This window comes from Monodelphis domestica, chromosome 1 (genome assembly GCF_027887165.1).
Source record: "Monodelphis domestica isolate mMonDom1 chromosome 1, mMonDom1.pri, whole genome shotgun sequence".
Taxonomy (NCBI): Eukaryota; Metazoa; Chordata; class Mammalia; order Didelphimorphia; family Didelphidae; genus Monodelphis; species Monodelphis domestica.
In genome coordinates this window covers 607,744,840-607,767,313 of record NC_077227.1, presented here as the reverse complement: position 1 = coordinate 607,767,313, position 22,474 = coordinate 607,744,840, and the positions used below count along the sequence as shown (strand labels likewise).

Below are 22,474 nucleotides of genomic sequence, written 5' to 3'. Positions count from 1 at the left end.
TGAGGAAAATGAGGCAAACAGGGTTAAATGACTTGCCCAGGGTCACACCACTAAACAATATCTAAGGCTAGATCTGAATAAGGAAAATGAGTCTTCTTGATTCCAAGCCTAGTTCTCTATCCACTGTACCACCTAGCTGTCCCTTCTTTTGTATTTACAAACTGCCTTTCCATGTATTTGATCATTTGATTATCTCAATTTTGTAAAGGAGTTAGAATAGAAATAATTATACCCATTTTATAGACAAGAATACTTTAAAAAAACCAAAAGTTCAACATCGTAGAATAGTCAGAGTTCTTTGACAGTTGAAGTATATCATCTATGAGCAGTTTAAAACAGTCTCTTTTATTCCTCTCTTCATGGTAGAAATTACATTATGCAGTCTTTAGCTTCCTTTATTTATAGTACTCATCAAAACTTCTTTGCCAAAGGCTCCCTAACCCTATTTACCACTTCTGCAGAATTAGAAGTTATCAATCTTGGGTTTTTGCTCTGTCGGTTTCTAATTACCCTTGCTGTTATTTTGGGGGCCACACTTCTTTGACATTTCCCCCGTTTTCCTCAGTTGTTGTTGTTGTTTTTGTTCTAAAGCATGTTAGTTGCTAAGAGACTTTCCCTTTTTCTCTCTACCTCCTTAAATGAGGAAAATAACTTGTCCTTCAGTTGTGATGGCTGGAATTAAAACGATAAACTATACCTCCCCCCCTCTACTATTCTTTCTCCTTACCTCTCCCCTATCCCTCCCTACCTCCCAAAAAACCTCAGCAATGAAAGAAAAGGATAGGAGGTGAAGAATCTGTTCAAAGCCAAATTTCTTCCCTCAGCAACAATAATTTAATTTGGAAAAAAAGTCTCAATCTAGCCTAATAGCATAGAGTGTGGTTTTAGTTGAGCAATTTAATGAAAATGTTAACTGAAACAGAACAACCCTTATGAAACAAAAACTTTTATAAATCTTGGTGATGATACATTTTCACTACTTCTTTGTTCTTGGAGAATGTGGTTTGGCTAAGGTATTAATAAAAAGGAAAATGCTTCTAAAGTAAACTGATGCCATTTCTGATGAGTTAGAAACCATTGGCTAGAGAAACTGAAAATTATAATGACCTTTCTAGAAGCAATGGAAATGATTGATTTTTTTCAACCACTAAGACAATCAAATCAATGCATTTTTTCCCCTTCAAGAATTTGGAAACATTTCTTTTGCAATAAAAAGGACATTCATGGAAATAGTAAGACAGGAAAACCACTGAAGGGGAAGAAAAGAATTATAATGGGCTATTTTTCCCCTTTTCTTCCACTAAAGCATGACTATTACATTGCTGTTTATTCAGAATGTTTGGACAATGGAGAGTTTTGGTTACTTGAATATCCTTGTTAACTGAGTATTACTCCATTTGGAATAGCCAAATTAGGAGAATCAGAATACAATATAACATATATAATATTCAAATGAAATTGAACACAATTTAATCTTGAAGTCCCCTGAGGTTGTTATAAATACAAAATATACAAAACACTTAAAAATTCTGGCTATCTCAGTTCTTTGAATTTTAGACAAATAATAATAATGAAAACTCAAATTTATGTACAATTTGAGGTTTATATAATGGTGCTTGAGGTAAATAGTACAAGAATTATTATTCCTATTTTAATTCAATTTAACAGCCAAGGAAACTGAGGGGCAGAGTTTATGATTCCTTCAGTGTTACCCATTGTTAGAGGCAGGATTTGACATTAAAGATTTTGCCCCTGAAATTAATCTCTTCTCATTATATTTTGCTTCTAAGACTTGACTTTCTCTTTTGTGTTCTCTTTCCAATAGTCTTTTAAAATCAGCAGCCTCTTTTCCTTTAGTGTTAAACAAAAGAAAAAGCCATCTAGCATCAATGCCTCCACTTCCTCACATTCCATTTGCTTCTTAAAAACAACTTTTTAGTCTAATTTCCAATCCCAGCTGTCAACTGAAATTATTCTCCCCTAGATTACCAATGATCTCTTCATTGCTGGATCCAATAGCCTTCTCTTAGACTTCCTTCTTTCTTTTCATCTCTTTAACTTAGTTGCCTATCCATTGTTCCAAGATATTATCTCCTTTTGCTATACCCTGATCATCTGCATTCTGTGCCTCCTCCTACCTTAGGAACCTGCCAGTCCCAATCAGTAAGAGTTCTACATTACTATCTCCATCAAGATTCCAATTCCCGATGCTACCAGTTGCTCTCTTTGCTATCTTTAATCTAGGGATTATTAGCACAATGGTTAAAATGCTTGGCCTGAAGTTCAGATCCACCTTCTGCTACTTTTTAGCTATATAATGCTGGACAAGTCACTTAACTTCTGTTTACTTCATTTTCCTCAACTCTAAAATGAGGATAATAATTGCACCTACAACTACTAGTTGTTATGAGGATCAGATAAGCTATCTTTTAAAAAAGCATCTGACCCATTATAGGCATTTAATAAATATTTATTTTCTTCCTTCCTCTTTCCTTCCACACACCATCTTCATATCCTTTTTCCATTTTCTGTCATAAAACCCACTATTAGGATAGCAGCCAAATCAATACTGCCATTCCAGAAAAGGCCATGTAATTCTACTCATCATCCCAGACCAAATCACCCCTCCTCCATGTCCCTAAATGTGTTAACTTCCTTTATTGGAATATAAGTTTATTGAGGGTCAGGCATTTTCTTTTTACTTTTGCATTTTTCAGTGCTCAGCACAGTGCCTAACATATAACACATTCTTGAATTATTTCCTTAATTCATTCATTCTTCCCTATGTTTTCATGATTCTCTCTTGATTCTTCTCCTACCCAACCATTATTTCTCAGTCTCCTTCTCTGTATCATCATTCATATTATACTCCCTTTGTGTGAGTATACCCTTAAGGTTCTATCTCCTCTTCTATCAATGATCACTTTGTAATTTCATCAGTTCCATGGGTTCAATTAATATCACTCTAGATGATGTCTAAATTGATATCCAATGCTTAGTGACTACATCACTCTGCTTCTTGGATATATCTACCTAGAAGTCTCATAGGCATTTCTGATTCAACATGTCCAAAATGGAGCTCATTTTCTCCTTTACAAGCCAATCATTCCTCCTAACTTCCCTAATATTGAAAACACAGTTATTCAGGTTTGAAAATTTTAAATCATTTTCATTTTTTCCATTTTTTTACTGCTTTTTCTTTTCTTTTTTTTACCCTTACTTTCCTTCTTGGAATCAATACTGTGTATTGGCTCCAAGGCAGAAGAGTGGTAAGGGCTAGGCAATGGGGGTCAAGTGACTTGCCCAGGGTCACACAGCTGGGAAGTGTCTGAGGTCAGATTTGAATCCAGGACCTCCCATCTCTAGGACTGGCTCTCAATCCACTGAGCTACTCAGCTGCTCCCTGCCTTTTCTATATATACATTTAGTTATCAATTTTTGACATTTCTACTTCTGTAGTACCTCTCACATTTATCTTCTTTCTGTTTCAGCCCTTTATCACTTCTCTCATGACTATTATATTAATCTCCTTATTGGCCTCTCTATGTCTAATCTATGCCCTCTCTAGTTCATTTTTCACAGAGCTCTTAAAGCACAAATCCAATGATATCACCACTATGATGAAGAAGCTTCTATGGTTCCCTATTACCTTAAGGATTAAATATTGTTGTTGTTGTTCAGTTATTTCAGGTGTGTCTAACTCTTTGAGACTCCATTTGGGATTTTCTTGGCAAAAATACTGGAGTGAGTAACAATTTCCTTCTCCAGTTCATTTTATGGATTAGGAAATGGACTAGGATGAGGAAAACAGGGTTAAATGATGTGCTCAGGGTCACACAGCTAGTAAGTGTCTGAACCCAAACTTGAATTCAGGAAGATAAGTCTTCCTGACTCCAGGCCTAGCACTTTATCTATGGTGATACTTCCCTGTAGAATAAATTCTAACTTCTATTTGCCACTGAAAGCTCTTCAAATATGGCTTGGACTTATTTTTCCAATCTGATTACAAATTACTCTCCCTCCTCTGTTCTACATTTCAACTTGCTTTTTCTCATCCATGACATTCTCTTACCTTCATGCCTTTGGATAGGTTGTACTCCTGCCTTGAAGATTCTCTTCTGTCACTTTCAATGGTGGAATCCATATCTCATTTCAAGAGTTATATAAAGTGCCACTTCTTACAGGAAGCCTTTATTTGTTCCAGGTTATTAGTTTTCTCTTTCTCTGAAATGACTTTGTAGTATATATTTTATATTCACTTCTGGGTGTATATGTTGTCTCCCATCACAGAATTTGAGCTCCTTGAGGACAGGAAATATTTTACTTTTGAAGTGACAGAGAGGAACAATGAGAGAAAAAAAAAGGAGAGACACAAGAGGAAGAAGGAGAGAAAGAGAGACAGACAGACAGACAGAGAGAGAGATCGCAAGAGAGAGAGAGAGAGAGAGAGAGAGAGAGAGAGAGAGAGAGAGAGAGAGAGAGCATGAGCTAGAGGGTTTTTGTTACTGGACAATTATTGTGACTAAAAATGATATTATTCAGCATAGAACAAAATTTGAATCTTACTTCAAAATGTCACTAACAGAAGAAAACAGCATGACTCACTCTAGTGAGAATGTGATGGTGGCATTAGTATTTATTTGTCTGACAGTCTGTCCTCTTCTATGTCCTTGGCACAATCTCTGTTATGCTCTTCGTTTTCCTGAATTATTACCAACTTCATTTAAAATCTTTAACCCCATTTTTCATGAAGAAGCTTAAGTGCTATTTCCCCACTGCTTATCCTTCGACTGCCATGAAAACTCTAGCATTTCTGTCTGTATTCTCATACCTTCCCTTCCTCCTGTCCTTATTTGACTGAACTAACCAGTAGAATCAGAGGAATTCTCTAGTCCCAGAAAGTAACTAAAATATCTCCTAGCATACAAAGAAATAAACTGTTCCTTTCCATTTCTTCTTGAACTGAATTTCATGTGTAGTCTGGAGGGTACATGCTTCCTGTCCAATAGTATCTTACTGTAAAGCAACATGGTGGAGTGAAAAAAAAAATTGGAGTCCCTTGAATGAGTCTAGAATCAAATCCTCTGCTATTAACTTGCCTTCCTGAACTTGAGTAATAGTTATTGTTCCTTTATGGGCTCAAATTTCCCTCTTGATATTATTTGACATTCAACATATATATATATGGAGACCAGTAAAGTTTGTGCTGGATAGAATGCAGCCCAAAAGACCAATGAATATTGTTGCTAGCTGATATGGAAACTGAAGGAAGAACTTGGTAGATCAGGGACTAAGGCAGATAAGCTTGTTTGACTCTATTTCTATTTCCTTGTCACATGTGCTCCATATAATGTTTACTGCATACTACATTACCCTTCCTCACCAGTTATATGGTAGGTCATCTGTGAAAGAGTATACAAAATTGTTGATAGTTTTTTTTTACTTTATTTACTATGATGTCTGATTAAATGTCTTTTGTTTCCAAGTAATGGTTCCTCTGATTGGTTGATAAAAGTATCATAAAAAATATCAAGGAAGTATGGGTTTAGTGGTCTAGACCCATAGAGTCCTTCAAACTTGGGTTAACTTTTCTGGAAGGAAGATTTTAAACTCTGTATATAAAATCAGGGACTTGGAAGAGATGATTCCTTGGAAAGGTAGTATGGTATAGTGAATAAAGCATTGCATTCAGAGTCAGAGGACCTAGGTTCAAATCTTGCCTCTATCAATTATTGTACAATGTGACTGTCAACACAATTATATCAGTTTTAGTGGTAGGATGAGATTATTGTTATTGTATTAGATTAGGTCTCTAAAAATCCTTTCCAATTTATAGTTCCTGCAAGTGCTTTTGCTGGAGCCTTTGTGATGCTCCCCTTAAGTATGATAGAGCTTTTCTCTTAGGTTCCTTCTAAAGCAAGAGTTCTTAATGAGGGGTCTACACACTTTATATATACATATATATATATATATATATAAATATATGTTTATATCAACATATATTTCAATACAATTTGGTTTCCTTTATTTTAAAAATCCCTTCTAACCCTAATCCTATGATTTTATAATTCTCTTTGTGCCTCCTCCAGTAATTCCAGGAAAGGAACAAAGTATTCACAGAGCTACTGTGGTTGACATAATCTAGACATGGAACCTTTGACTCATTAAAACAAACAAACAAACAAACACACAATTACATGCTTTTCCTGAGAGGGGAGATATCTAGATAAGTACTAAGCTTTCATAAACTTTATGTACCTCTAGGCCATGAAGTTCTCCAAATTTGGGACTGGCAAGACTATTGAACAATTTGTTGTTCTGATGCTAACTGAAACATAGAATCATGATCTGTAAGGTATCTTAGAAGGCATCTAATCTAGCAATATCTTTTTTATAGATCAAGAAGCTGAGGACTAGGAAAGGTAAGAGACTTCCCCAAAGTCTCACAGACAGAACATCTTCACACCAGATTTTTAGGCTTGTTTTCCAAATAAATCCTTCTTATGGAAAATTTCAAAGGGTAAGAAGTCTATTTGTTTGCCTGTTGGTTGTTTAGGAGAGGAAGAGAGAGATAAAAATTAAAAAGAGAAGAAATAAGAAGCTGTGCCTTCAGGCACAGTTAATGTGGAAATGTACCATGTAATTTCAGTCATTCTTCTCAGAATGTGTCACCTTCAAGATTAGCAATGTGCCCCTTTGGTCATTTTTCACTTTGATTTAATGTGTTAAGCCTTTCCTGAACTTTGCCAGGCAGTCAAAATTCAATGACACAACTGAAAACTTTCTTTGTCTTCAAGAAGTTTGCATTCAGTACTGGAGGCATTTCCCTGGTGTTAGTATAGCCCCTGTGTGTTCACCTTCACATGTTTCTGAACAACTAAATTGGTAGTTTAGAACATCATTAGAGACTAACTGTATGGATAGCCTATCACTACTGGATAAACAGGTTTTCTGTGTTCTTGAGTAAGATTTTCTGGGTAAAGGAATAATGTGGTTACTATTAGCCTAGAACACATGACCCGATCCTTTTAGATGGAAATACTAACCTTGGAATATCATTCAGAATTTCATCATATAGATCATCATTTTCTTTGGGTTAAAATTTTTTGGCTGTGGAAACTAGTTTATGTAGCAAAATGATAAAGTGATTTAATTTTTTTGGTAACTTTTGAATTTTTTATATCTCTTAGTAGGTCTAGAAGCATAAACACTGAAACATAAACAACTTTAGAGATAATTTAAAAAATTAATTTATTTCTAATGAACAGAAATTTATATTCCTTCCCTCAGTTAATTGATAGCATTTATTAAGCAACTACTACTATCACCCTTCATCCTACTGAGAGAAAAATAAAGAAGAAAATCCTTATAAAAATATAGTCAAGCAAAATACATTTCCTCATTGGCTGTGTCAAAAAGATGTGATTCATTCTGCTTCTTGAGTCCATCATCACTTCTCTCATCACTTCTCTGTTAGGAAGTGGGTAATATGTTTGCAATAATTTAATCTAACTCCCATATTTGACAAATGGGAAAAATGAGGTTCAGAGAGTCTATGACTTGTCTAAAATCTTACAACTAATAATGGCAGGGTTAAGAATAAACCCACCATTTATTGACTTTCAATGCATTGGTATTTCCATCCAGCAACACTGCCAATCAATAGTAATTCATTCTTCTAGTCTATCAGGCTAGGAATCCTGAATTTATCTTTTATCTTTGAATCACAAAATCCAAGCCTTTCAGAGTTTGAAGGAATCTTAGACATAATTAAGTTTATCTACCCAAATGAGTAACTCCTTTACAATACCTACCTCCCACCTTCTCATCTTTGCTTAGAGACTTTTAATGAATAGGAATAGAAGGCAGCAAGACACAGACTATCTCCTGAGGTAGCTCATTCCTCTTTGGGGCAACTATGTGGCAGGGATAGCTATGAGACATGGTGGATAGAGCACTGGGCCTGCAGTCATGAAGACTCCTTTTCCTGAGTTCAAATCTGATCTCAGACATTTACAAACTGTGTGACCTTCAGCAAGTCATTTAACCTTGCTTGTCTCGGTTTCCTCAATTATAAAATGAGCTGGAGAAGGAAATGGCAAGTCACCGTAGTATCTTTACTAAGAAACCCCCCCATGATGTCATAAATAGTCAGATACAACTGAAACAACTTAACAACAATGAATATTTTCCCCTTACAAGGCTAATAAGGTCCCTTTAAAACTTTCATCAATGGTTCTTAATTCTATTATCTGTAGCCAATAAGAATTAGTCCTTTCTACATACTCCCCCCCCAAAAAAAATACTTGAACATAGTTATTGTGTCTCTACTAAATATCCTTTAACCATCTCAAACCAATTCCTTCAAGAAAACATTATATGGGATTTTTTTTTGAGGACCTTCACCAATGTAGCTGCTTTCCCATCTAACTAAGGTCATTCTTAACATGTGATCCTATAAGTGATTTTTAGATGTGGTCTGACTAGTAAAAAGTACACTGCAGTTAGGAAAGTAATATACATGGAATGGTAAATTTGGAGTAGAGCTAATAAGAACACTTTGAGAGTAGGGTGTTGAATTCTACTAACCACATTATAGAAAGGAAATTGGTAAATTAAAAAATTCTATGCTTCCACCATTATATGGGTCCTTTCCCTGTAAAATGCCTCTGATTCACTCTTTTGATTTTTTCATTCCCACTCCCTCCACACAAGTTTAAACCCTCATGTCTCATATTTGAATGACTTCAACAGCCTTTCAACTGCCTTCTGTGACTCCAATTCCTGAATTCTTCAAATGGTGAAGGAGTTAGGGAGACAAATCAGAAATTTACCCATGTCAAGATATGTATGAGAGATTTATATGATTTTGAATGTAAAGGAAAGAGAATATTTTAGAAATTTAGAGAGCAAATGAATTAGGATTTCATAGCCTCTTAAATGCATAGGGGAGTCAAAGACAGATTCCAAGTCTGGGCAAATAAATTGATGAATAGGCTTCCTATGGCTAGGGGAAGTTTGTCAAGGATGACATTAAGAAAAGTGTTGGGGAGAGATAGAGATGAGAAGCATGGTCTTTATGTTTTTAGTTTTTTATTAAAATTTGAGTCCTCATTTTAATTTTGAAGTAATAAATGCCTGAGTAAGTTAAAACACTATTATGACAATTGCTTTAATTTGTTTTCTGTATATTTAGGTTTTAATAAAATTTTGTTTATCTGTTTAATTATAATGCTTTAAAATTTTTGTTAATAGTTTAGAATATGCTACATTCAGTGTTATAAAATGTTATATAAGTATTCTTCATGCAATTTTCCTCTTTTCATTCTCAAGAAATGACCTTGGTGTATAAGTTGTACTTATTTTCATAGTAGTCTTTTTTTACAAATGTTAACTATTGATTGGTATTATACCATAAGATGCCCTAATTTTTTTTTGTTGCTTTTAGGACTATGATAAAATTAATTCTAATAATTCATTGGTTTTCTTCTCTATGGAGTGATCACCTATGAACCATCTTTCTATTTGGCTGTGACTTCCTTCTTCTGTGTATAGAAACAATTTCAAGATTGATTACTTAGATCCTCAGCAGTCTGTCCACTCATGACTCACTAGATGAGGATTTCAGACTTAGAATATCAATAGCAAAATTAAACTTAATATATAATCTAAAATATATATGTGATTCTTAGCCCTTTACTCCTCTTAACACTTTAAAAATAGAGACAGTTACTACATCTATCAAAGAAGAATAAGGCCTCAAAGGAATGAGTTGTTTCATGAGGTTGCCAGGTCTAAAAAATTGACCACAAAGTATTCAACCTTTTTGTTATAAAACTCTTCATACTTAATTACAGCCATTAACCAGCATCCATAATCTGTTACAAGGTCCATACTCAAAGTCTCTTCAATATGGTAGAACGTTTCAGAGCTTATACTCCAGTAGAGTTTTTAATTCAAGTATTTAGTGTCATTGCCATGTCCTGATGAGATATCAGAGCAAGATTGCATGGAATGATAAAGAACACCATTTGATCCTCCAGACTTGTCATGGTGGCAACTCCCGAATTTCCAAACTCTGGCTGAATGAATTTGAACACTGGGACTCTTGGGGAAGTGAAAGATCTGGTCTGTTGTCTATATGACACTAAAATATATGAAAGTTTGTCATCAATTAAATTCAGTCTATCAACAAGTTTGCTCAAGACTTCTAAACACAGTTCCCAATCCTACACCTAAGTAATAAGGTCATAATTTTAGAATTGGAAGAATCATTGGAGGTCACCTAGGATAATTTCCTCTTCTTACATTTATGGAAACTGAGGCCCAGAAAATTTAAGTGGTCTACTCAAAGTCATGCAAATGTTAAAATGGCAAAACAAAAATTAAAAGTAAGGATTTTGACTCCATATTCAGCATTCTTTCCCTTGACAAGTGTAACTTACTATGAGGTATGAGATAGGATGTAATACAATCTGAAAATGGAAACCATTTTAGCTACAGAATTTTAAAATAGAGCCAACCTCTGAGACCTGAACTGGGGAAAAGAAACTAATCACTAGAAATTAGAATGCTTAACTAGAAAGTATTTGTCTTTAAATCTTGAGTTGTTTTATTACCCATTCTTTTTCTAGTCTACAGTGATAAAATTTGGAATGAAATACTTTGGCATTTCTTAGTTAGAAATAGTATAAAAAATCTAACCACAATGACATTCTTTCTGGTCAGCCCAATCACAAATCACTTCTTTTTCTGTGGACTTAATTAAATTACATGAAATAATCTCAAATTACTCTCTATATTTATAATTTAGAAGTAAATGATATTTACTTATTGTACATGCTGAAGAAAGAATTAAAATGATAAAAAAACAAGGATTTCTTCTAAACCTAATTTATCTGATAAATGAAAGTATTTTGTCACCTCATTGGGTATCTTTAGATAAGGAAGGAATATGATAGTGCCCTGTTGCTTTACTCACTGTTACAGGGAAATATAGAAATACTGCTTCATCATTACAGGTCTAGTTTTATGGGATGATGGGGAACTGGTCATCAGCAAATGAACTGGGAGGTTCTGCTATTCTTCCCTAAATAATGGGTGGGCTGAGGGAGTTGAGGTATCAGGACTAAGAGTGCATGCACATGTTGACATTAAGCATTAAGTCAACTAAAATGGAAGCCAAGATGTAAAGGATAGATTGAGGGAGACAAAAGAGAGAGAGAGAGAAGCTAGAACTGAAAAGGAAATCTCTTTTTCTAATCAGTGAATTCAAAAATAAGAAATAGTCCCTTAACAAATCAACATTTCATTTGAAGGGACAAAGGACAAAGAATTTTATAATATAATAAAATAATGATTTTTCAGGAATGTTTCTCCATTCTCCCTTCCTTCCTAAGTTCTAAATCAACCCACTGGTCTAAAAGTCCCCTCCCTTTACCATCCCCTCTTACTTCCTAATTCTGATTTTGCTCCCCCTTTCAAAAGTCCCTCCTTTATCCTCTATCTTTCTCTTTTATTTTTTATACATTTCCTCTACTCAGTGATTTATGATCCAAAACCCCCAACAAACTAAAATATAAATGTATTTCTTTCCCACACATAAATAATATGATAAAGTCAAATAATATTACTAGAATGATAATGGTCATTTCAATGAATAACTTTGCTAGCATCACCAATAAATAAATATGTTGTTAGTCTAGGGAAGTCATGTGTATATTGGTTTTATGGCAGAAAATATTCCAAATGTTAACATATGATAATTATATAATATAGTCCCATTAATTTGCTAACAGCTTGATTTTTTTCTACCATAAAATCAAAAACATAATTTCTCTAGACTATTGAAATTTTTATATATTTGAGAAACTAATTGCATAATAGAGATAATGTAACATTTTGGTTAGAGAGCAGGCCTTTGAACAAGGAAGTCAATAACTATTTATTCAGGTAAATAAGCATTTATTAAATATTTACTATGTTCTGGGTACTTTGTTAAGCCCTGGGGATTAAAAGAAAGTTAAAAGCAGTCTCTACCCTCAAGTAACTCTCAGCCATTGGAAGACCCACATCTAACATTTACTGTTTTATAACCCTGAGCAAATCAGTTTAATCACTTTAGACCTCTAAGTGCTCTAAGCAACTCTCTAAGATCAGAAATTGCAGAAAATGTGCTAACATACATTGGTAAAGGGTATTTACTCATAGGATTTTCTTTCCTCAACTTGTGAAATTGTAGGTATTTATCCCCAAAATGTTATAATAAAAATCAACATGGTACAGTACATAGAGAACCGGTCTTGGAGTCAGAAAACTCAAGATTTGTTCAAGATTTGTCTCTGACACATTATCTACTTGTTACTGGGCATCAAAAATCTAAGTCTGCCAGAAACTCTCTAAGATAATAAACATAGAAGCAATTGTAGAACTATGTTAAAGTATGTTCCCTCAATGAGAATCCCCTATGCCAATTAAATCATCTTTTTCTTAAGTAAAATAAATGTGGGCTGACACTGGGCAGTGAGGGGTAGTAATAGCAATGGGATCCTCATACTCTGTAATCTTGCATTTTTTACTAAATAGCACTGGTTAAATATCAACAGTAAAACCTGTAGCTTTAGCTTTAGTCAAGCATGAGTTGTAGATTGATAAATTACTCATTCTGTGTACTGAATCTTCAATATTCTATATTGGGCATCAGCTTTGTGCATAATCTGTTTTATTAATTACTTATATTGTTTTTAAAACTTAAAGAAATAATTAATTACCTATCATGGTCCTCCAATGTACCATACCTCCCCCCCATGTTTTTATTCTAGAAGGGCATTGAGACCTCTCCCACATTGACAAATGATGACAAGGTGGACAATAGGGAATATGGAATCTGTATCCTGGGGACTCTGGCATTCCAGAGGAATCCCCCAAACTTGCACATGCTCCTTATTCCTTATGGTAACAAACCCCAAAACATAACTCCACCTGAATTTTGAATGATAGATAACCATCTCCCAGATCCCAATAAATATGTAATCCTAATCCACACTCTACAGCAGAGCTGCCATTCTATACAACCAGCTCCAAAGAAGCTATTCTACTAGTGCCTGGGATTAACCATCAACCCTAAGGCTACCTGATTAACTCTCAGACTATTCCTCCAGCTATTAGACTATTATACCACCATAATTCACTTCTTCAAATACAATTCTTTTCTTACTTCTGGATTAAACAGAGTTTGAATCTCCCACTCTTAGGGCAAGACTGTGCTACAAACTTGGGTGTGTTTCTCCCACAATAAAACTACATAATAGGAAGGGAGGGGGAAAGGAAAGGAAATAATTCATCCTTTTTTTTAATTTAAAATTTTATTTAATTAATTAATTTAGAATATTTTTCCATGGTTACATGATTCATGTTCTCCCCCCCCCCACCCCATAGCTGATGCATAATTCCACTGGGTTTTACTTGTGTCATTGATCAAGACCTATTTCCATATTATTGATAATTGTACTAGGGTGATCTGTTTAGAGTCTACATCCCCAGTCATAGCCCCATCAAACCATGTGATCAAGCAGTTGTTTTTCTTCTGTGTTTCTACTCCCACAGTTCTTTCTCTGGAAGTGGATAGTGTTCTTTCTCAAAAGTCGCTCCAAATTGTTCTAGATCATTGCATTGTTGCTAGTAGAGAAGTCCATTATATTTGATTGTACCACAGTGTATCTGTCTCTGTGTATAATGTTGTCCTGGTTCTGCTCCTTTCACTCTACATTAATTCCTGGAGGCCGTTCCAGCTCACATGGAATTCCACCAGTTCATTATTCCTTTCAGCCCAGTAGTGTTCCATCACCAACAGATGCCACAATTTGTTCAGCTATTCCCCAATTGAAGGGCATTCCCTCATTTTCCAACTTTTGCCAACCCTTTGAGCATGGCTATAAACATTTCCCTATGATCTCTTTGGGGTATGACCCCAGAAGTGGTATGGCTGGATCAAAGGGCAGATAGTCTTTTAGTGCTCTTTGGGCATAGTTCCAAATTGCCCTCCAGAATGGTTGAATCAGTTCACAACTCCACCAGCAATGCATTAATGTCCCAATTTTGCGATATCCCCTCCAACATTTATTAATTTCCTTTGTGTCATATTAGCTAATCTATTAGGTGTGAGGTGGTACCTTAGAGTTGTTTTGATTTGCATTTCTCTAATTATAAAATATTTAGAATACTTTTTCATGTGATTATCAATAGTTTTGATTTCTTTATCTGAAAATTGCCTACATTCATCCTATTTAAAGGATGAATAGGGATGATAATAGCTTACCTTTGGGGGTTGGTTGTTGGTCTTCATACTCAGAGAGGACCAAAATTATATCCCTGGTGAATTATTTTGATTCATGCATAAATTTGATTTAAGTGAGGCAGAGTTGCACAAAGGCATAGGCTCTCTTTAGAGTCATAAAAGACCAGTGGCAAGACAAAAGTCAAAACAACTGATTATAACTCAGAATGTAGTCAATGACCCTGGATCCTTTGATGCTACCAAACTCTAAGTTCCCCACAGCATCTGCTTCCATCACCTTTATGACTATTGGAATGATTTTTTCTTATCTGCCCCTTCTCCCAGAGAAGGTCTTCACATGCCTGGTGTAGACACATTTCTTACTCACTGCCTGAGTGTAATTCAGTTATATTTAATCTGGTTTAGTCATCTGCCATGATGATTTAATGAAGTGTGGTGGTTGTACATACTATAGCTTCTTGGAGCCACAGGTAAGAGCTAGGTGGCAGGTGAATCCCAAAGGAAAAAAAGCAACCTTTAAAAAGGGCTAGGTGAGTCCTCATACTGGAGGTATTAGTTTTCTCTGAAAAATCTCATAAACCTAGCTTATATTTATATGGTACTATACAACCATAAAATCTTAAATAAAAAATTGAAAAAGTCTTGAGAAGCCATTTACTATAATAGCTTCATTTTATATATGAGGAAACTAAGACATATGGAGGAAAAATGATTTACTTAAGGTTATACAGGTAATAATTGTCAGAGGCAAGATTTGAACCCAGATTCTGTGACTCTAAATTGTTTTTTTTCTACTATAGAACATTATTTCCTAGCATTTGTTCTTGAGAGTCACTCTGTGCAGTAGATTAAGGTAAGTATTATTAAGCTAGTTTTAGAGATGAGGCAACTGAAGCATGATGAATTTAAGTAACTTGTCCAAGGTTGCACAAAACTAGTGAATGGCAGGGGAGAGAAATGAAACCATGTCTTCATGACTGAGTTTAAGGTACACTAGGAAAGAAAAAGGAAAAAATTAAGAGCAAAAAGAAGTAAAGAAGATAAACTGGATAGAAGGACTTTGGAGAATGAATACATCTATCTAGATGCAACTTTAGTTATAAGTCTGAAAATTAAGCCATTTAAAATGTAATGGTATAGTTCAGTGGTATCAAACTCAAACAGAAATGTAGGCCACCAAACTGTAAATAAGTATTCCTATGGGTCTCATATTGCCTTAGTTTTAAAATATAATATGATCTATGTTTTACTTTATTTTATTTATCTTGTTATATATATGTATATATCTATATCTATATCTTGATGGCGCTTATATGAACCTCAAGGATGGGATATGTCCTAGTTCATCACTATCCCAGTGAACACAAACAAAAACTTAGTCATTCTATGATCAGCCTGAATTGATGGGCTTCATTCACAATAATTTCCTGCTAATTCTACTAATCTTGGAAATTCCTTGCTGTGAGAATGTTCCTGTATGCTGGGATATACAGTGACATGGCTTCCTTACCCAATCCTGCTTCAGACCTCTCCCTTCTGTAGCCCCACTTTCACAGAGCGACCAAAATAAGCACCTTATGACAAAAGTTCAAATGTACCATTCCTCTTCTGAAGACGCTTCAGTGTCTCCTCTTATAAGTTATCTTTTCTATTTACACAGCCACCATAATCCAGTCCATTCTCTACTCAACTCCACGTTAATTTTTCTAAAGACTAGATCTGACCATTTCATTCACCTATTCAGTAAATACTAGTGGCTTCTTATTACCTCTAGTATCAAACATAAACTGTTCTTTTTGGCATTTTAAAACTCTTCATAACTTGGCCCCTTCTTACCTTTCCATGCTTCTTACACTTTATTCCCTTCCAGAACTCTAAAATAAAACTATACTGGCCTACTTGTTGTTCCTTGCATAAGTTATTCTATCTTGTGTCTCTGCTTTTGCACTGGCACTCTCCCATGTTTGGAATGTTCTACCTCTTACCTTGGCCTCAAGCTTCCTTGGCTCTCTTTGAGAACTAGTTCAAATCTTTCTTTCTGCAGAAGCCTCTTACACAGTCTCCCCTACTCCACCCATTACTAGTGTTTTTCCTTCTGAGATTACTCATTATCTACTTTGTACATTCTTTGTATGTCCCCACTAGAATACAAATTCATGAGATAGACCTGGTTTTTGCCTTTCTTTGAATCCCTAGTGGCTGGAACATTATAAAAGGTTAATAAATTCTCATTGACTAACTCCCAAACCCTTTTTTTCTAAACACTTTAAATTTAATGCCCTTCACATTCTATAGTTTTTAGACCTGTCCCCTCTATACATTCATCATTGCTATTCCCAGAACTCAGAATTCCATCTCTTCTACAACTGAATCATTATAAAGGCTGTTCCCACTGCTTGCAAAGGACTCCCTCCTTTCCTATGATTCTTAGTATCTTTACCTTCCTTCCTACAGGTGCCACTTTTTATAGGAAACCTTTCTGATCCTCTAAGTTCTTAATACCTGCTCTCTTCACACATCACTTGTATGTATTTACCTCTGTACATTTTGTACCACCTAGCAAAAAAAAAATCCTTCAAGGTCAAGGACCATTTTGTTTTTGTTTGTACTTTGATTCAAATATAAAGAGAGAAGAGAGAAGAGAGAGAGCGAGAGAGAGAGCGAGAGAGAGAGAGAGAGAGAGAGAGAGAGAGAGAGAGAGAGAGACGTGGGGGGAAGAAGAATGATCTTTGTAAGTCTAGAACTTAGCAGTGCCTTGCATATACTTGATTCCTACTGAATATTTGTTGAATTGAAATGTGAAGTTCTGGCTCAATTCTGTGCTTACATGGACACCCATCAGGTTGTCTTCTTCAAGATAAACCTCATGTTAGACAACAGGAAGCATACTTGTCATCATCAACCAGTTCTATCTTCAAATATATCCTGCTTTCTAGTCATGCTTGTAATGATCCCACACTTACCATTCTCTTTATAGATAATGGGATCTTTGTTGGGAAGACTGAAGAACTTATTGGGCAGAGTTCCTTATTGTGATAGAAATATGAGACAGAGAAGATTTTTCAAGACTTATGGACCAAGATGCATCTTGCTCTAAAATGCATAATATTCAGGCAGAGATAAGATAATCTCTTCATGGAAGCTGCAGAAGAGATTCATACATTCATGCATTCAATCAAAATGCATTTATTAAGCATCTACCATGTACTAGGAGCATTTAGGTGGTGTCTAGGCTAGAGTAGAGAGCAGGTGTTAAGAACTTAGAGGATCAGAAGTTGAAGTCAGAAAGACATCTTCCTGAGTTCAAATCTGGCCTCAGACACTTACTAGCTGTATGACCTTAGCTAGACAAGTCACTTAAACCTGCTTGCCTTAGTTTCTTAACTGTAAAATAAGTAGAAAAAAGGAAATTATTATAAAAGGCAACACCATCCTCCCAGTCTCTTATATTAAAAAACCCAAGATTCATCCTAGATTCCTCACTGTCTCTTAATTCTCATATTCAAAGTCTGACCAAGGTCTGTCTGTCCTACTTTTGTAACTTCTCTGTAATACACCCCTTTCTCACCTTTGACAATGTCACTCTTCTAATCTAGGCCCTCGATACTTCACATCTTAATTGCTCTAACAGCCTGCTAGTGAGTTGGTTTCCTCAAGTCTCTCCCCACTCCATTTCTTCCTCTGTTCAGCCACTAAAGTGATCCTAAAATATAGGTCCAAATGACCACCCCAAAACACAAACACACACACACTCAATGAACCCCAGTTGTTCTCTATTGCCTTCAGAAACATATATACAATTCTCTGTTTGAAATTCAAAGCTCTTCATAACCTAGCCGCACTTTACCTATCCAATGGATCCAGTTGCGTTGGCCTCCTGGATGTTCCATGAACAAGGCTATCTATCAGATCCATGTATTCCTGTCCCTAGGGCTGAAACACTTTTTGTTCTCTCCTCCAACTATAGACCTTCCTGGCTTCCTTTGTGTCTCAACTAAAATTCTGACTTCTACCAGAAACTTTCCCCAACCCCTCTTATATCCAGTGTCTTCCTTCTCTGAATTATTTTTTTTTGTTCATACTGTAAATAGCTTTTTTGGGGATATATTTGTTTGCTTGTTTCTTCTATTACACTGTAAGTGCCTTGAGGACAGAAACTGTCTCTTCCCTCTTTTTTTTTATTTTCAGTACATAACATAGTGCCTAGCTTATAGTAGAAACTTTATATATGTTTATTGGTTGATTAAATAGTTAGAGAACTTAACTTGAAGACAGGAAGACCCAGGTTCAAGCCATATCTCTGAGACATATGGGCTGTGTGATTCTGGGCAAGGCTCTGAGTATCTAAGGAATTCTCCAAGTTTATAAATAGCAGAAATGGGGCTGACCCATTTTGATAGAATGAATTTCCTCCTCTAGGAGTTCCCTATACCAATGAAATTACAAGTCTACTCTATCTCTAATACGTGGCACATAATAGTCACTTAATGAATGCTTATTAATTGATTAACAAAAATGTAAATAAAGAGAAAGATGCAATGTATGGAGGCCAATTAGGAGGCATATTCAAAGTAAGAAGTAATAAAGGCCTGAACTAGAGTGAATGATAATAAGAATGGAGAGGGAGAAATGTAAGTGATGTTGTATGGGTAAAAGAATACAAAAAAGATGAGCTCTCATGTAAATTATGATGAGTTTTTTTTTTAATTTTAGGTAAAGCCATTAGAGTCTATCCAAGACTAGAAAATGTAATTCTAGTTGTGAGATCTCCATTTCCTATCCAGAAAGTGAGGATATAAATAGCACATGTGTGACCTAATTTCATAGGTATTCTGAAGATTATCTCCTAAAGAACTGGAAAATAATATGAACATAGTCAATTCAGTCTGGAAGTCTGGAAATACTTGAGCATTTTTAAGAAATTGTATTTTCTGAACAGAAAAATTGCCCAGTGATTGAGATACCACAGTGAATGTTTGGGATGAAGAGCCCAAGGGTATTTCACATCTCCAACTATTTCTGAGATGTTTTCAGTTCAGCAAAACCTCAAACACATTTTGAAAAGCCCTTCCTCTACTCTCTCCACAACTTTCTAAACTGACATGCAAAACAAAGGAAAATCTACTCCATATGTCTGATTGATTCTCACAACTCATGAAAAGGCTTGGAAAGAGGCATTTACCATTCAAGAGACCTTAGGGTTTTGAGTCAGACTACCCCCAAGTCTCTGAGGATTTCTTATGATGGTCTATTGCTGGGGATCTATCCAGAGAAAAGGAAATAACCACCAAGATCTTTCCTTGGTCCCATACTTTGTAGACCCTAGAAAGTAACACTGATGCATCTTTTTAACTCTTTTGAGGGGAAAGGAGGAATATCAAGGGTCCAATAGGCAATCCAGAAACTACCTGCAATGCAAGAATAGTAAAATGAAAAGGGTAAATCGGATAAGAAATGGACAGGAATAGGAGGTGACCATCAATTAGCAAGTCTTTATTAATCTCTCATTATGTGTAAAGTTGTGTCAACTAGTTGGCAAAGTGGAAAAAGCACAGAGCCTAGAGTCAGGAACACAAGTTCAGATGCTTGTTAGCTGGGACAGTCACTTAACAGTGTTTGCCTCAGTTCCTCATCAGTAAAATGATCTGGAGAAAGAAATGGCAAATGATTCCATTATCTTTACCAAGAAAACCCTAAATGGAATGGAGGTCACAAAGAGTCAGAGATGACAGAGAACAACTGAACAGGTGAAAAAGGACTTTTAGCTATTGTGGAGCAGATTCCAGGAAAGTTTCCGTATTTGGAAGGTTTTACCTGATTGATGAATTATGACTTATTTTCCCATCCCTTAGGAAATAACCACCTTAGCCCTTCACATGCTTACAGTGTGACAGGTGATGTAATAAGATATATGAGAAGCCAATAAGTGGGAATGAGAGACTTCTTACTGTATAGGGGAGACCTAGCTTTCTTTTTCTGCAAGTTTTCCTTTGCTTTATAACTCCAAAACATCATGATTCTATAAGAGCTTCAGAAAATAAAATAGTGGAAGGAAGAAAAAATGTCCACATAATTAATTTCTAAAACACTAGTGAACTATGTTATTTACAGTATTGAAGGAAAAAATTTAAACATGTTTGTGATGATGGTAATAAAACTTGCATGTTTCAGACTCTGCAATTAGTATGACTCAGTTGTTTTTCTAACTTTAAAGGGAACAGTTGAAATGTGTTCCTTTCCTTTTTTTCCCCAGTACAGATAATTAGTCTGAAAAAAAGGGCAAAATTCTTGATGGATGGAGTTGCCTAACAAAATATCTAGGAGGGAATCTTTTTTTTTAAACCTTTATCTTTTATCTTAGAATCAATACTGTATATTGGTTCCAAGGCAGAAGAATGGTAAGGGCTAGGCAATAGGGGTTAAATGACTTGCCAGCGTCACACAGCTGGGAAGTGTCTGAGGCCAGATTTGAAGATAGGACCTCCCGTCTCTAGGCCTGGTTCTCAATCCATTGAGCCACAGGGCTGCCCCTGGGGAGAATATTAAACAGAGATCTGGGATGACCAAGTTGGGTCCAAATATTTTACTCAGAAACAGATTGAAACAATCTCCATCAAAGAAGCATAGAACAATAAGTAAGTTCAGGTCAGAAGTGAAATGGAGCCAGTATTCTTTCCAGGACCAGAAATGGGAAAAAAAGATGTGATAAACTTGTTCAGACTCATTGGTGTTGTGTTTAAGCCTCTGGTGATACTGAAAACTTTCTAAAAGGGGTAGGCTGGTGTTTATAAGGCTTATAAATCACATCCATTATGCTTTATACTCCTTTGGCATAGTCAGATTTTCCTATGGGATATCAAAACCAGGCTGCAGAACAAAATGTACATACCTCTGAGCACAGACTGTGATATTCTAGTGGGCCTAAACTTTGAAAGGATCAAAGGCACTGCAAGAAGGCTTTCCTCCCTGGGGAAGTCATTAAGCATGCAACTTTTCTAATTCATTCAGAACTGGGACTCCAGACATTAAATTTAAATAATCACAGATGGTTGAATTGGGCATCTTGGATGAATTTTCCTTGAATCCAAGACCTTGGTAAGTATATCTTTTACACTTAGTAGGCCTAAATGTTACTATGGACCCAGTTCTTACATTGACTAGCTGTGGGGTTAAGTCAGTCAACCTCTCAGGACCCCAGTATTCTTATCTGCAGAATAAGGACATTAATACCTTTAACAATTATCTATTATCACAGAATATTTGTGAGGAAAGTCTTATCTAACTGGGTTATTAATAATATTAATGGTCTTCTACCCCAGACTATTCCTCCTTCTTCCATCTATTATATGCCTATCTTTTAGACACTTATTTCCAACATTTCATCCCTCATAAATTCTACTCAAAGTATATCTTTACTCTTCTAAAGTTTCTTGGGCCAATCTTCCACAAAGGTGGAATTCATGTGATCGATCATCCCTTGGCTCATTTACTAGAAACCATAATGGATAGAGTGCTGGACCTGAAGTCAAAAAGATTTGATTTTGAATCCCTCTCCTCTACTTTGTGATCTTGAGGAAGTCATTTAACATTTTTTTCAGCTCCAGTTTCCTCATTTGAAAAACGAAGATGATAATAATATATACTCACATGATTGTTATGAGGCTTAAATGATATAATGCATTTAACATACTTTGCAAATCTTAAAAGTGATACATAAAATAGCTTTTATTGTAATTGTTAACTTCACGACATAGATGATGGATTAGTATTAAGAATAAGAAATTTATCTTTGAACATGACCAATGGTCCATGTGTGCATTTGGTTTCCTCATCTTCATCTCATAGAACCTTTACCATAGCTCAGGGTCCATCACTGACACATGGCTTTCCCTGATCATTCCATTTGGCTTGATATTGCTCTGTGTTGCTTTGCATATACATCATATTCCCTTAGCTGTATATTTGCTGTTTCTCTCCTCTCCCCAACTTCTACTTCTAATAGGAGCTGAGGTCTTCGATGACAGACATTATTTCATTTTTGTATCTTTCTCCCTAGCATCTCCCATGGTGTATTTCAGAAAATAGGTGCTTAATATAATAAATGTGTTTTAAATTGAATTGAATTGGCCTCACTATTTTCCCTAGATAACTTCCTCTATTCTGGAAATTTTATTCTAA

General features: G+C 35.5%; 1 protein-coding gene across 1 annotated transcript in view; it reads right to left on the bottom strand.

Moving 5' to 3' along the window:
• Positions 1 to 4,073: 4,073 nt before the first annotated feature.
• The window catches only part of LOC103104397 (putative leucine-rich repeat-containing protein DDB_G0290503), a 115,911-nt gene continuing 97,510 nt past the window's right edge, over positions 4,074 to 22,474 (bottom strand). Inside the window, exon 3 of the transcript XR_008915600.1 lies at positions 4,074 to 4,323. The gene's annotated coding sequence lies outside the window, so the exon portion shown is untranslated. The remainder of the gene's footprint in view (positions 4,324 to 22,474) is intronic.